Source organism: Colobus angolensis, unplaced genomic scaffold (genome assembly GCF_000951035.1).
Source record: "Colobus angolensis palliatus isolate OR3802 unplaced genomic scaffold, Cang.pa_1.0 Scaffold238, whole genome shotgun sequence".
Classification (NCBI taxonomy): domain Eukaryota; kingdom Metazoa; phylum Chordata; class Mammalia; order Primates; family Cercopithecidae; genus Colobus; species Colobus angolensis.
This window is the reverse complement of record NW_012115577.1, coordinates 1,461,965-1,477,658: the sequence shown is the minus strand read 5'-3', so window position 1 is coordinate 1,477,658 and position 15,694 is coordinate 1,461,965. Positions and strand designations below refer to the sequence as shown.

At 46.3% G+C, this 15,694-nt stretch overlaps 1 protein-coding gene and 1 pseudogene across 1 annotated transcript in view; one reads left to right on the top strand and one right to left on the bottom strand.

The window, feature by feature from the left end:
• TRIM26 (tripartite motif containing 26) overlaps positions 1–9,935 on the bottom strand; it is a 35,001-nt gene extending 25,066 nt beyond the window's left edge. Inside the window, exons 1-2 of the mRNA XM_011945053.1 lie at positions 9,748–9,935; positions 706–822 (exon numbers count right to left, since the gene is read on the bottom strand). The gene's annotated coding sequence lies outside the window, so the exon portion shown is untranslated. The remainder of the gene's footprint in view (positions 1–705; positions 823–9,747) is intronic.
• A 95-nt stretch (positions 9,936–10,030) lies between these two features.
• The window catches only part of LOC105513993, a 35,816-nt pseudogene continuing 30,152 nt past the window's right edge, over positions 10,031–15,694 (top strand).

Genomic DNA, 15,694 nt, shown 5'->3' with positions numbered 1-15,694 from the left:
AAAAAAAAAGGTTAAATCACTGACACAGAGATCATGGTGCCTGACACCTTGTAGAAGCTCAATACACATTTACTGAACAAGTGAATGGATTCAGGGGAACTGCAGACAATGTTAATCGTATACAACCATTTGTTTTTGAGAGTCTGCCGCAACTAAATAAATGAAACACAGTACCACTTCTATGACCAATCCCTTCCCTTGCTTATACAGACCTCTTCTGAGGAAACTGAGGCTCAGCAGGGTTAAGCAACTTGCCCAAGAGCACATGGCTAGGAAGCAGTGTCTGGTGCCAAAGCCTCCGCTCAATCCACTACACTCTCTTCCCTACCCAAGCACACTGTAAAATGGGGTCTAATACCAGCTCCTTTGTTAGGAAGCTCAGATGAGGTCATCTACATGGAAGGGCTTTGTAAGCTGAGTAATGCTGACAAAAGAAAAGGGACATATATTCTGCTGATACTGACCAAAAGCACCCTAGCCTTAGCTATGACTAACTTTCACATATGGGGTGAGCAATAAAGGGTCCCTGTTGGACAGTAGTTTTCTTTCTTAGTGATGGAGGATCTCAAGATTTCAGAATTAGGAGAAATGAGGTTGAGTATGAGAGATGTGAGCAGACCAGAATAACCGCTCCCCTTCCCCATACACAATTCTGTCAGGTCCGATGCAAAATTCACCCTCTCCAAAAACTCTTCCCCAACTTGCCACACACTGCTATGGTTCTGCCTTATTTTTCATGCCTTCAGTATATTCTCTGTGATTATCTCAACAGGTCTCCACAATAAGAAGTAAAACCATTACCCTTCTCTCCATTCCTGGCTCCTGGACAGACAGAAACCAAAATTAGAGCCAAAAAAAAAAAAAAACCTCAGAGATGACCCACTCCACCCCCACTCCCTTTACCCAGATGAGAATTCTGAACCTGAGGAAGTCTCTTCATGAACTGCCTTGCACCAGAGGTCACACATCCCTGCTGGGGGCGAGGGGGCATTCTTTTCAAGCCACTTCAATAAAACAGAAGCGGTCAGGTACAGTGGCTTCCGCCTGTAATCCCAGCACACTGAGAGGCAGAGGCAGGTGGATCACCTGAGATCAGAAGTTTGAGACCAGCCTGACCAACATGGAGAAACCCTGTCTCTACTATAAAATACCAAATTAGCTGGGCACAGTGGCACATGCCTGTAATCCCAGCTACTCGGCAGGCTGAGGCAGGAGAATCGCTTGAACTCAGGAGGCGGAGGTTGCAGTGACCTGAGATCGTGCCAACTGCACTGCAGCCTGGGCAACAAAAGCAAAACTCCATCTCAAAAAATAAAAAATAAAAAATAAACCCAGAAGCTAGCTGCAATTCTATAGAAGTAGGAAGATGCTGGCCAGGCGCGTGGCTCACGCCTGTAATCCTAACACTTTGGGAGGCCGAGGTGGGTGGATCACGAGGTCAGGAGATCGAGACCATCCTGGCTAACACGATGAAACACTTTGGGAGGCCGAGGTGGGTGGATCACGAGGTCAGGAGATCGAGACCTTCCTGGCTAATGGTGAAACCCCATCTCTACTAAAAACACACACAAAAAATTAGCCGGGCGTCGTGGCAGGTGCCTGTAGTCCCAGCTACTTGGGAGGCTGAGGCAGGAGAATGGCCTGAACCCGGAAGGCAGAGCTTACAGTGAGCCAAGATCTTGCCACTGCACTCCAGCCTGGGTGACAGAGCGAGACTCCGTCTTAAAAAAAAAAAAAAAAGAACCAGGAAGATGCAACAAACAAGCCCTGCAATGTCCTGGTACCCTCCTCATAGGCAGAACTAGAGACACTCCGTACCTTTCTCTAAGAGGTTCCCCTTTCCCCGAAATCTACCCCTCCCTGGTAAGTCTCTGGATCTCATAAATACCTAATCTGCATATGTCAACAGACTGGCCAAGGTGACACTACATAATTTCAAGATGTGGATGCATGCAAGATTATTGGCTCCAAGAATAATCATTATGAGCCACAAAAACTAGCTGAGAGCCGAGCATGGGGACTTGTGCCTGTAATTCCAGCACTGTGGGAGGCTAAGGCGGGAGGATTGCCTCAGCCCAGGAGTTTGAGACCAGCCTGGGTAACACAGTGAGACGCTGTCTCTAAAAAAAGAAATTAGCTGAATTAACTGGGCATGATGGCGCATGCCTATAGTTCCAGCTACTTAGGAAGTTGAGGCAGGAGGATCTCCCGAGCCGGGGAAGTTGAGGCTGCAGACAGCCATGACTGCGCCACTGCACTCCAAGGGTGAAACTCTGGCCTGCCTCTGGCTCCCAGATGCCACCCAAAGAGGTGCCCTGGTAGACACTGAATCCCAGATGTGGACTCTGGGGTCCAAGAAAGTAAATAGAGAGGCCTGGGTTTGTACCCTGGCCTCCAGGGTACCAGTTCAGGACTCTCTTGAGTATCCCAAGCCACTTCTCAAGCGTATGTCTGGACCTCCAAACAAGAGCAAAGCACCTGTAATCCCAAAGCACTTAGCCTAGAGCTCTACTCCTTGTGGGTACTCCATTTAAGGGCTCTGGGGTCCCAGATTAATGCCCGTATTTTAATCTGAGATAAGCAAACTCTCCATGAGGTAAACTTCCGTGAGACACCTCTAACAAACCCGGAGAAGCCAGAATTCAGGGCAAAAAGCAAGTGATCTGGATGTGCATACTAGAGGAGTGACTGCACCCCTACTGGCCATGTCAAAGGCCTGGATCCCAGGCTGTCCCAGGAGATCCCAGTGACTGCATGACACGTTCCTGTGGTCATACTTGGCTGACTTTCCCCACGGAGCTGAGCATCAGTGGTGCTCTGAAGCACAGTGCAGGCCACAAAAACCACCAGGGCTCTGAATGCTAGAAATCCCCACAGGGTTCAAAGAGGGGCAGGAGGTAGCAGCCAGCTGGGAGGTGGATGAGACAAGGCTTTAAAGTGCCCTGGTCTTGCGGCTGACCCACAGGGGAAAATTGGGAGTTCCTCATATTTGTGCCTGAATATCTGTCTAATGTTGAATCAAGAACCAGGCTCTCTCTTGTCTAAAATATTCCTAAGTATCACTTGGTGCTTTGCATCAAATATAGGAAGGAATCCTTTATCATCTTGTGGGATGGTTCGAACCCTAACTACACATCAGATTTGCAGTCTTCAAACTGGTGAGTCTTCAAAACATACCCAGATCAACTGAATTAGAATCTCCAGAGGTGGCCCAGGTTCTGGTATTAAAAAAAAACTTCCCAGGAGATTCTAAAGTCTATCCAGGACTGTGAATCACTAGAACTCCCTTATTTACAGAGCAGGAAAGTGAGTGCCAGAGCCTCAGACTAATTTGCCCAGCAGCAGAGCTGGCTGGCAGCAAGGCCAGCGCTAGCACGAGGTGCGGTGAGGTGCACCTTCCAGCTCTGGGCTCCTTCCACTCCACCATACACTGCACTTTGGTGCCTGGAAAATGAACTCTCCCCTGCCCACTTGCAGTGCTGTGGAGGGTGAGCCTCACAGGCAGAGGAAATCAACTGCCAGAGAAAGGGTAGCGGTGAGTTTGAGGAGCTGACAACTGGTCACAGGTGGAGTGCAGTGAGGAGAGCAGAGGGAGGGTGGAGAAACAGGAGGGAACAGATTATGCAAGACTCTGTGACCCAGGTTAAGAATTTTGGACTTTATCCTAACAGCCCTGGGAAGCCTTTGAGGGTTTAGCAGCAAGATGTTAAAATTTATTCAACAGCTAGCAGATGTTTGTTTATTAGGTGCCTACTATGTGTCAGGCACTGAGGTTACAGCAGAGAACAAAAATGGCAAACTCCCTGTCCTACCAGAACTTATATCCAGTGACCTAACTGAGGAATCCTTTAGAAGCTGAAATCAGATCCAACTGTGGGATCATCAAATCCTCAAGGGTTTCCTGATTTACATAAATCTCTTCTCTCCTTTGCAGCCCCAGTGCTGCAGCCACTCTGGCCTTTTGTTCCTCAAACACACTCGGTCCCACGTTAAACTGCCAATCTGCCCGGGTGACCAACCTGGTTAAACCCCTCAATGGCTTTCTGGCGCTCCAGGAATAAAGTCAAAACTCCTGCCCTTCCTTTCTTCTGTGAGGAGGCTGTCTCCGGAGATCCCAGCTGGATCCCAGATAATCATGGACCAGGCTCATTTCCTGCCACTTCCCACCTCACAGCCAAACCAAACCGCTCTCCATGCCTCAAAGTGCCATGCTCTTTCCTGGCTAAGCCCTTTGACAATGTAATTCCTTCTGCCTAGAACACCATCCCTTTCCCACTTAGCAAATGCCTTTTCTAGCTTGAAGTCTCAGCTGAAAGCCACCTCCTCTGGCAATTCTTTCCTGACCTGTCAGACTGGGTCCACATGTAGTCTAGTAAGACAGCCCCAAAACACCCCATGCTGCACCCTGTACTTCTCTGCAATTTTAAGTCCTGACTTATTAGTGTAATTACTCGCTTAACACCAGCTTTTCCCACCAAACAAGGAGAGAGACTGTGTCTGTCTCATCCCCAGAATCTACATAGTACTTGGCACAAAGCAGACAACAAAAATTGAGAAAACAAAGCACAAGCACAGAGTATCTGACACAAAGAAGATGCTTCCTACATGTCTGCTGAAGGAATGTGAACAATCTTAGTCACCTACCCGTTCTCTCCAGCAAGATGGTAGTAAATTGGTAGAGAGAGAAGCAATTTCTTTGTATTCCCTGTAGCAGCAAGAACAGTGGGCTGCACGTCACCATCAAATCATCGTATTCAAGGTTTCGCTCCAGGAACTTACAGAAACCAGGAGAAGAAAAAGCTGTGTCTGAGAAAATGGTTGTTGTGGAGTAAGTTGTAATAGTGAGAATCACTCCTTCCCTTTTCTTTAGTTTTAGACGTAGGTATACACCCCATAAACGACAGTTTATTTTCTCAGGTTTTGAGCCTCTAATGAATGGAATTTTTTCCTTTTTTTTTTGCGTGTTTTTTTTTGGGGGGGGGCTGTCAACATGTTTGTGAGGCTCATTCGTGTGATTATAAGCTGATTTTATTTAATTGCTGCTCTGTAGCTATACAATTTTTAATGCAGTCTACTGATAGCCATATGAGTTGTTTCCAGTTTAGGACAATGACAAACACTGCTTCTGTGAATATTTCTGCATACATGTCCTAGCACACATAGGTAAGATGTATCCTCAGTTTGACTAATCAGGTCAAACTGTTTCCAAAGTGACTGTAGTGCTGTGTAGTCTGCCCAGCAGGCTACGAGCACTCATGCTGCCCCACAGCCTCAGCAACACCTGATATTACCAGCTTTAATTTTTGCCACTCTGGAGGATGGGATATAGAATGTGTGTGTATGTGTGTGTGTGTGTGTGTGTGTGTGTATGTATGTATGTATTTAACTCCCCAAAAGGAAACAGCATGAGAGAGGCCCAGTAACAGGCCAAGGAACCCTATAGCAGTAGACCAGATATCGTGCTCCTCAACCCAACCAGTAAATGTTGTAAATGTTTATCTTTGGGGAGAGACATTTACAAACTCTCTGGGCCCTGGGAAGGGCCCACCCAGCTTCTGTTCTTCTTTCCCTTGGTAACTTACCATCTATGAGTCAGTGAGATGGAGATATTCTAACCATTAATCCAGGGAAAGGGAGGAATCCAAGCCATCAGCTAGGGAGTTACTGCTTTTCATCAAATTTGAGACACCTGTGACATCACATTTTAGCATCTCTGAAATGTGATCAATGGCATGTCATAATTTAACTGGCAAAATATTTTTTTGATGTGGAGCATAAAATAAGGGTGCACAAAAGATTTGGTGGTGCTGTGGTTTGAACATGTCCCCCAAAAGTTCACGTGTTGGAAACTTAATTGCCAGTGTAACAGTATTAAGAGGTGTGGTTTTAAAAACGTGACTGGGTCATGAGGGTTGAACTCTCATGAATGGATTAATGGTATTCTTGCTAGAGACCACTGGCCTCCAGAACCGTAAGCTGAATAAACATGTTATTTACAATTTATCCAGTCTATGGTATTCTGTTATAGCAAGAGAAAATGGATTAAGACAAATAGCATCTTAGATTTGGTGAGATGTGGCATATTTCCTAAAAAGTGCTGCCAGGATCATCCTTCTAGCACACAGGATCTCATCCTGTTATTCTCCTGTTTCAAATCTCCCAGCTGAGGCTGGGTTTGGTGCTTCATGCCTGTAATCCTAGCACTTTGGGAGGCTGAGGCAGGAGGATCCCTTGAACCCAGGGGTTCAAGACCAGCCTGGGCAACATAAGGAGACCCTGTCTCTAAAAAAAATAAAAATAAAAATAAATTAAAAACAAACCAAAAAAACTCCTACTAGCTGAGGTCAAAACTGCACAGGTAGCCCAGGAGTGGTGGTTCATGCCTGTAATCCCAGCACTTTGGGAGGCTGAGGCAGGCGGATCATGAGGTCAAGAGATCGAGACCATCCTGGCCAACATGGTGAAACCCAGCCTCTACTAAAAATATAAAAATTAGCTGGGCATGGTAGCATTCACCTGCAGTCTCAGGTACTCGGGAGGCTGAGGCAGGAGAATTGCTTGAACCTGAGAGGCGGAGGCTGCAGTGAGCCGAGATCGTGCAACTGCACCCCAGCCTGGTGACAGAGCGAGACTCTGTCTCAAAACAAAAACAAAAACAAAAACAAAACTGTACAGGCATCTCCCCTGCCCTGCATCCGGCTGGCCCCAACTTACCCATCCAGCCCCAAATCCCTCCTCGTCCTACCTAATTCTCTGGCCATTAGATACACTGAACCAGGAAGACAGCCCCTCTTCACTCCCCACTCTCCGCCCATTCCCTTGTACGTGCTCTTCTCTCCAGTCCAGCTTGTCCTTGAAAGCTTGAATACAATTTGTCCCCTTATCTGTGAGGAGTTTCCTGTGCCCATCCCATCTCTGAGTTGAACATATCCCTCCTCTGGAGAGCTCCTGCAGCTTTGCATATACTGTATTTCTACGATAGCACTATCACACTGCTTCAGACAGTAGCACCCCCCATTTGCTAAAGACCCATTCGTACAGGAGTCTCCTCAATCCTCAGGAGATGCATTCCAAAAACCCCAGTGGATGTCTGAAACCTGTGTTTCTCCTACACATACACACTTGTAATAAAGTTTATAAAGCAGGCACAGAAATAGATTAACAATAATAACACAACAAAATAACTATATATACTGTAATAAAAGTTATATGCATGTGGTCTCTCTCTCTCAAAATATCTTGTACTGTACTCACCCTCCTTGTGATGAAGGAACAGTGGGAGGGCAAGAGATTTCATCATGCTACTCAGAACAATGCACATATAAAACTTATGAATTGTTTACTTCTGGAATTTTCTGTTCATTGTCTTTGGGCTGAGGTTGACCACGGGTAACGGAAACCACGGAAAACTAAGCCATGGATAAGTGGCTGTAATTGAAATTTTTATCTCTCTCCCACCAGAATGTGAACCCAAAGGTCATGCCTCACTGACCTTTTTATCTCCAGTATCTGGCACAAAGCAGGGGGTCTGCAAATGTTTGTGAAATTAATGACCTCCTCTAATTCCAGAGCCCTGCCATCTCCATTCTGCCCCCTTTCACCACACACCCTTCCTTTCCCACATTAAAATTCTGCTTCAGCAGCAGGCTTCCAGGGCTCTCCTTAGACATTCTTGGCCACATACATTACCTAGATCTCTGCTGGCCTCCCTCCACACACACACAATTTTGGGGGGAAGAACAAAATTCCATTTCTATCAAGCTGGCAAAATCTAATTCATCCTGATGCCAGCCAAATTATGTTTTTGTTTTCTAAAACCAACTTCCCATTCTCCGTGTCTTTTCTATTCTGATCCTGGGGGGTCCAAGTCTGAAGTCCTCCCAAGAAGCCTCAATTCAGACCATGGACTCTCTTCGGGGGTTTGCAGTGTCTTCTGTGGTGGTCACACACAATTTGAGTCCAACCTGTTACTCCCCTGCAGGAAGTGATATCTAAGAAGTCACCCACTGCCTTGGGCCTTCAGTCTCCTTACCTCTTAACAATGGGAAAATATTTTGCCAAGTTTACCAGGCTATTTGAGGTTCAGGCAAGGTCACATAAGTACAAGCATCTCATTAGCAAAAAGCTCTATAAAAATACTATGAAGGAGCACAGCAGCCAAAGTGAAAAGAGCTCCCAACAGCCAAAGCCGCAGTAATTTGAGCAACAAAATAAAGTAGTATTGGATTATAAACCAAAGTATAAAATAAATGTCCCTGAGTCTACACTGAAATTAATGACTGAATAAATTAATAAATGGGGGAGAAGAAAGAAACAAATCTTCCATGCAGAATAACTGCAAATAATAATATGTTGGTCCTTGACCTCAAGAAGGGGGAATATAACTCTTGGCTCCCTAGGTATGGGCTGCACTTAGTGACTTCCTTCTAAAGATGACAGTACATGCAAAGAGTGGAAAAGAGGGTAACTGTACAGTGGAGAAATCTGAAAAACACTATCTCAGCCAAATCAACATTAAGTTATAAATCATGTTAGTACATGCCCTTGACACGATGGGACGAAAATGGCAATCCACCTCTGTGGTCTTCCTCCCAGTTACGCATAAGCCCAGACTTAGGAGAAAAACATCAAATTCCAACAGAGGGGCATCCTACAACATATACGACCAGTATTCTTCAGTATTGCCAAGGTCATCAAAACAAGTCTGAGAAACTCCCACAGCCAAGAGGGGCATCAGGAGACATGACAACTAAATGTAATGTGGTAACCTGCATGGGATCATGAAATAGAAAAAGTACTGAGGTAAAAACTAAGGAAATCTGAACACATTACGGACTTTGGTCAATAATAATGTATTGATATTGGTTCATTAATTGCAACAAATGTACCACACTAAGATGTTAATAACTGGGGACCCAGCTTGGAGCATGTGGGAACTTTGTACTATCTTCTCAATTTTTCTGTAAGTCTAAGTGTCATAAAAAATAAAGTCCACTTAAACAATAAAATTGCAATTTTTGAAACATAAAAAGCCTATTTTTTCAAGGTAATTTTTTTGAACTTGGGGAAAAACAGGGATTGCGATTTCAACTAAATTTCAGCTAACAGTTAAAAACAGGAGGGTAAGGCATGCATAAACGAATGTCATTCTCCTCACTTTTGAAGTACACACAAATCGTGTCAAAATTTGAAATCTATTAGAGATTTGGAAGTGTGTCCCTACCATTTACTCCACAAAGTTAAATTTACACTTTTTTTTCTAAGGCCAAATAGGGAGAAAAATCAGTAAGAAAAATGCTAATGGGCTGGAAGGAGTGAAAGCACAGCTCCAAGTATTTGTGGCTAAACCGGTTTACTCCGAACAAAAAAAAAAAAAAGAAAAAGAAAGAAAGCATGACACTTTGGTCAGGGAGCTGGATTAGTCGCCTATCTACCAGGCTCCAAGCAACCGGACGGTCATCCAGGCCCTGCTTACTTCTGGTTCCGCAGACTAGAATGGATGGGAGTCTGAGCAGGATACCAGAAAGCGAGAAAGACCCAAGAGGAGTGGGAGAATGGAAGGATAAGCAAACAGGAGGGATTCGGCTGGCAGAGAGGACACAGCGAACTTGACTCCCTCCTGAGCCCGCCCGGGGGCCTGGCCCGGTTTTGAACAGGGGCCCGGAGGCCGCGCTGGGTCGCCCCAAACCCGGGGCGCGTGCGAGACTGTTGTTTCGCTGTATCTCTCATTTGACACCCCCTACTCACCGGTCCCGAGCTCCGGGCCGCGAATCCCGGCCCGGGCCCCTCCTCTCTCGCGGCGGTCTGTTCCGGGTCCCGCTCCTCCACGAACAACCAGCGCGACAGCTCGTCCCCGCCCCGTAATCTCCCGGCTATTCGGGGCCCTTCGCCGAGATTTCTCCCGGACCAGCCCCGGGATTGGCTCCTGCCGAACTCCGCCTTCCAATAGGAACCTTAGTTTCTTTTACGTCACTGATCACCGGGCAAATCCCCAACCAGCCGCGGGCGGTGGGGCACCAAGGGCAGCGAAATGGAAACTGAAATCAGGCGGGACAGAGGCTGCGCCAAGAGCCGCAGCCTGAGTTTGGCGCGTAATCGGGGTGGCCTGTTACACGGTATAAGGGATCAAATCCTAAGGCTTAGGAGGCCCCTACGTAAGACTCCTGAGAGTGCAATAATTCCCTTTCCACCTCTCGAGACCCCTCACTGCCCAACTCTGGCCTTGTGCTGGATCAGGGTCCGAGGGCAATTTGAGGCGCTCGCCAGGTGCTCAACATTAAATACGAAGTCCCTTCCCCTAACGTGGCCTAAAGTTGCATCCAGGACAAAGCAGGATTTTAGCAAGCTAATACTCTGAGACTTATTTACTAAAATTATCACTTCCTAGGTAAAATAACGTTCAACCAGACAGCCATTGTCGCCATTCGATGGAAGGAAAAACTGAGGTTCCAGGAGCTTAAGGATCTGGGCCCAGTTCAGGGGGGTTGTTTCCGCTCCTTGACGCTGAATTTAGAAACCAGAGGCTGCAAAGCGGGCCGAGACACGGGTTCCCGGGGTCCTTGGTGGGGAGGTTTCCAGGAGGCTCGGGCGCGCCCCCGCCCACGGCCCCGGAAGCTGACGCTGCCAAAGCGTACGCCGGTGCCCAGCCTGCCCTCGTTTCCTGCTCTGCCTGCAGCCGCCGCGTCCAGTCCAGCTGTAGGGCCATGCCCTGTGCTGCCGTTGCTGTGTCCCAGGCACCGCTGCGTCAAGATCCCCGTCTTCCCCGGCCAGCCAGGCGGCAGCGGCGTTCAACTCGTGCACTGGGCTGGCAGCGGCTGGGAAGAGGCGGCGCAGGTTCTCCGGTTCAGCCAGTGCCCTTCTCCTAAGGGTGGAGATCTAGCTGAGGACACTGTTCGCCCGCCTAGGCAGTGGTGAGAGGGTGGGCTACAGTTGTTTGGGTATTGATGAATGGAGGAGCTCAGGGTCCTAGACCCTAAAACCTGCCGAATCTTCACCCCTCCTTCGCTGGGGGTAGGGAAATTTGCACTGCATTTAAGCAAAGTGTGGTGGAGTGGGTGGGACATTCAGAAGAAACCACGCCCACATTTAACATCCCGCGTCCTTCCTTTCTCCCTCAGCCCTGCATTTTGTCTTTTTCCCCTTGGGCCAGCAGTATAACTCACGCTGCCTCTCCGGGCTGGCAGTAGTGTAGACCTCACCTGCTGAGCACAACTCTGGCGGGCCTGTGCTCTGGAGGTGGTCTCAGCACATCCTACCTAGACCCTCTTGATACCTGCTTTTTTAGTTGGTGTTGTAGGAAGAAAGTGTGTTTAAGATGCTCCTTAAATAATTCTGTGCCGCCGGGCGCGATGGCTCACGCCTGTAATCCCAGCACTTTGGGAGGCCGAGGTCGGCGGATCACGAGGTCAGGAGATCGAGACCATCCTGGCCAACATGGTGAAACCTCGTCTCTACTAAAAATACAAAAATTAGCCAGTTGTGGTGGCACGCGCCTGTAGTCCCAGCTGCCTCCCAGGAGAGGCTGAGGCAGGAGAATCGCTTGAAGCCGGGAGGTGGAGGTTGCAGTGAGCCGAGATCTCCCCACTGCACTCCAGCCTGGGGACGCAGCAAGACTCCGTCTCAAAAAAAAGTAATAATAAAATTTAAAAAATTGCTGTGCCACTAAGCATTCTCTCCCTGTTCTGAGGTCTTTGGCCCATTCACAGGCCATTCTGGGCAGATTCCAGCCACAAATCCACCACCCCCCTTAAAATTCTCTATCCTCTCAGCACACTTAGAGGGGCATGGAAGACCCTTGGAAGGGCTGGACCTCCTGACATAACAGCCCCACTTAACTCTCTCTGACCTCCCTCAGGCCACTTCTCCCTTGGTACCTGTGCTTTCACCTTTCACCTGGTCTTGAAACTCCCTGCCCCAGCCCCTTTCATGGCTGCCCGCTTCTTGTCAGTCATGTCTCTGTTTAATTGGCATCTCAGAAAGGTCTTCCTCCCTCACCCAGTTGAAACCAGTTCCCCACCATGCATTATTCTGTTTCCCTTTCTTCATGCATTTGTTACCACTTGAAAGCACCTTGTTCATTTCTTTGTAAATGTGTTTATTTTCCATCTTCCTCCCACTCAATGTAAGCCCCAAGAGAGCTGAGACGTCACCTGTCTTCCACTCACATGGCTTCCATGTAAATAAATGTATGTTAAATGAAACGTGGGCATTTCTAAAGCTGCCTGGCCCTGCTTGGCTGGGTATCAGTCACGCACTGAGTCCCTCTCCCACCACACTACATCATGATTGGTGCAGCTTCTCAAGTCCAAGTAAGGGTAACAACAGTGGACACTGGGAACACAATTTCTGCTTTGTGGTGGAAGAGACAGCTTTGTAGCAGCTTCGTAGCTTTGTGCCCCTCTACAGCTTCCTGCTTTCATTTAAGGTTCTGAAGCAGAGTTGAAATTCCTTCCTCTGGCCGGGCGCGGTGGCTCAAGCCTGTAATCCCAGCACTTTGGGAGGCCGAGATGGGCGGATCACAAGGTCGGGAAATCGAGACCATCCTGGCTAATACGGTGAAACCCCGTCTCCACTAAAGAATACAAAAACTAGCTGGGCGACGAGGCGGGGGCCTGTAGTCCCAGCTACTTGGGAGGCGGAGGCAGGAGAATGGCGTAAACCTGGGAGGCGGAGCTTGCAGTGAGCTGAGATCCGGCCACCGCACTCCAGCCTGGGCGACAGAGCCAGACTCCGTCTCAAAAAAAAAAAAAAAAAAGAAAAGAAATTCCTTCCTCTAGCTCTCCAGTTCTGTGGTCATGCCAGATGGAGGCCAGGGCAGCATATGGGGCTGGGTAAGAGCGAGCTAAACTACATGGGGTTGAATTCTCCAGTCTGCCACATTCTGTGAGGCTTTGGGGCAGTTGCTCAACCTCTGTGTGCCACAAGTTCTTCCACGGAAGTAACTAGATCTGCTTCGTACGGTTGTTATGAGGCTTAAATGTAAAGCTTTGAAATAGTGAATCAGTGCTGAGTAGGCCAAAGGGTATGGTATAATTATTTGCATTTGAAATAAATATCTTAAATGGAGCAAGATGATTTAGTAGTTACATTCCTTGAGCAGCTCTGGTTTAATCTAAGGAGGAACTAAAGGCTGCTGTCTGAAAATGGGTTTGTATATGACAGGGTACAGGAAGTGCTACCCCAAAATACGGCACCTTGGAAATTGAGAAAACAGCAGAAACACGAAGGTTTCTCTGACCTTCTCTTGCTCCTTTCTCCCCCGAAGCAGGCCATAGAAACTAGAGTTCCCCTCGCCCCTTCTTCCCTGAAGCAGGCCACAAAATCTAGGAAGGTCACTCTCTGACCTACTCCCTCCTCCCTCCTTAATCTGAAGGCCCTCATATGACAGGCATCCTCTCCTATGCCCTGAGGGAGAGACTGTCACACAGGTATGCCAAGAAGAAACTGAATAGACAGGCCTTGCTAACTTTTCAGTTTATCACCGTTAGCTCATACACTTTTGTCCATGCAATCATACGTCTGCCTGACTGTCCATACCACTACACAAGTGTCCCCATTTCTTTGGGTTTTTGTTTCTGAAAGTTCCCATGTCATGTAAAACTTGAATAAAATAAATGTGCATGCTTCTCTCTTGTTAGTCTCTTCTTTTTTATTGGAGTCTCTACATAGACCTTGTGATGGGTAAGGAAAACATTAGTTTTTTCCCCCTACGTTTAATATAAATATATTGAGCTAAAATACAGCATTCAGAATCTCAGGATTTTAAGAATACTAGAGTGCTTGGAAAGAGGCCTCCAAACAAAAAACAAGCAAACAAACAAAAAACTTGAAAACATGAAACTTCCATTGGTAAAGATGCAAAGAATCTGTTTGAATCTTTTGTGTGAAGGATACCTTGGTATTAGGGCCAGAATGAATAAATGAATATCTGTAAAGGAAAAAGTAAAAGTTACATCAATGAAACAATTTTAAGCCAACATTTCTGTTTTCTGGTAGAGGCATAAGCTAATAAATAACTTTTGTGCTGCTAAAATCTGCCTGCTTTATGCTAAGAATTGGCTGCAGGGTAAAAAATAACAGGTTTAACTATCCTTTTTAAAAGGAAAAAAAGGCATTTTGAATGCTAATAGCATTAACTACTGGGTTTTGAACAGAAAGCGTAGGCTGAACCAATCTCTTATATGACTTGGAATGTCATTTAAAATATTTTGTATTCCAAATTTGGTGACTTTTAAATGTCTATTAGCTCAAAAGTTAGTGAAAATATATTGTATAATATATAATGACAAATTCAACTTTAAAAAAATTTTTTTTGTTGTTTTTGAAACAGGGTCTCACTCTGTCACCCAGGTTAGAGTGCAGTGGTGTAATCACGGCTCACTGCAGCCTCTACCTCCTGAACTAATGTAATTCTCCCACCTCAGCCTCCTGAGTATTTGGGACAGGTTTGTGCCACCATGCCTGGCTCATTTTTGTATTTTTTGTAGAGACAAGTTCTGGCCATGTTGCCCAGGCTGGTCTCAAACTCCTGGACCCAAGCAATCCTCCTGCCTTGGCCTCCCAAAGTGCTGGAATTACAGGCTTAATCCACCGCGCCCGAAAGACACTGTAGCATTTTCTAATAGGCCTACATAAAAATTATCTAATTCTCTAGGGTAGTTTAACTTTAATTTAGTATTTTAGGGTATTTAGAGTACTCTTTAGGGGTAGACATGAACTTGTAGAAGAGTGATATCAATGCAAATGATTCTTTTTTTTTTATTTTTTTATTTTTTGAGACGGAGTCTCTCGCTCTGTGGCCCAGGCTGGAGTGCAGTGGCCGGATCTCAGCTCACTACAAGCTCCGCCTCCGGGGTTTACGACATTCTCCTGCCTCAGCCTCCCCAGTAGCTGGGACTACAGGCGCCCGCCACCTTGCCCGGCTAGTTTTTTTGTATTTTTTAGTAGAGACGGGGTTTCACCGTGTTAGCCAGGATGGTCTCGATCTCCTGACCTCGTGATCCGCCCGTCTCGGCCTCCCAAAGTGCTGGGATTACAGGCTTGAGCCACCGCGCCCGGCAATGCAAATGATTCTTGATCAATAGCAATGTCAATGAATTTTGTTCAGTGGAGGTATAGAAGATGTATGTCCAGTGTATGTATATTCAATCTTCTAAATTCTCTTTGAACTAGTTCTTTTTTACTAGTCTCGTTAGTACATCTTTGATACGTGCTCACTTTTTCTTTGTATAGGATACTGTCATTGACTCTTAAAGATTATACTTTGGCAATACATTTTATTATTATGTCTCTTAATCTTGTTACAACAATCTACCCTTCCCTTATTTTCATTCCATTAATTTGCTGGAGAAGCCAGTTCATTTATCCTGTAGAATGTTCCCCATACTGGATTTAGTTGACTGCTTCCTCATGGTATCAATTAACTTGTTCCTCTATTTCCTATGTATCTTAGATTAAGATTCATAAGATAATAAAGGATGCTATGTAGTCATCTCTCATTCTAAGCAATCAAACATTTTCAATATCTTTCACCGTGTGTCCCTAACCCAGATACTACTAGTCTCTCTCTCTGCTGTAGAAGTAAGCGTCAATCTGAATTTTTGTGATAATCATTCCTTAGCTTTTATTTTTATTTACTTAAGAGGCTTTATCAGATTTGAGCTTTTGTGTGTGTGTTTTTTTTTTTTTTTTTTTT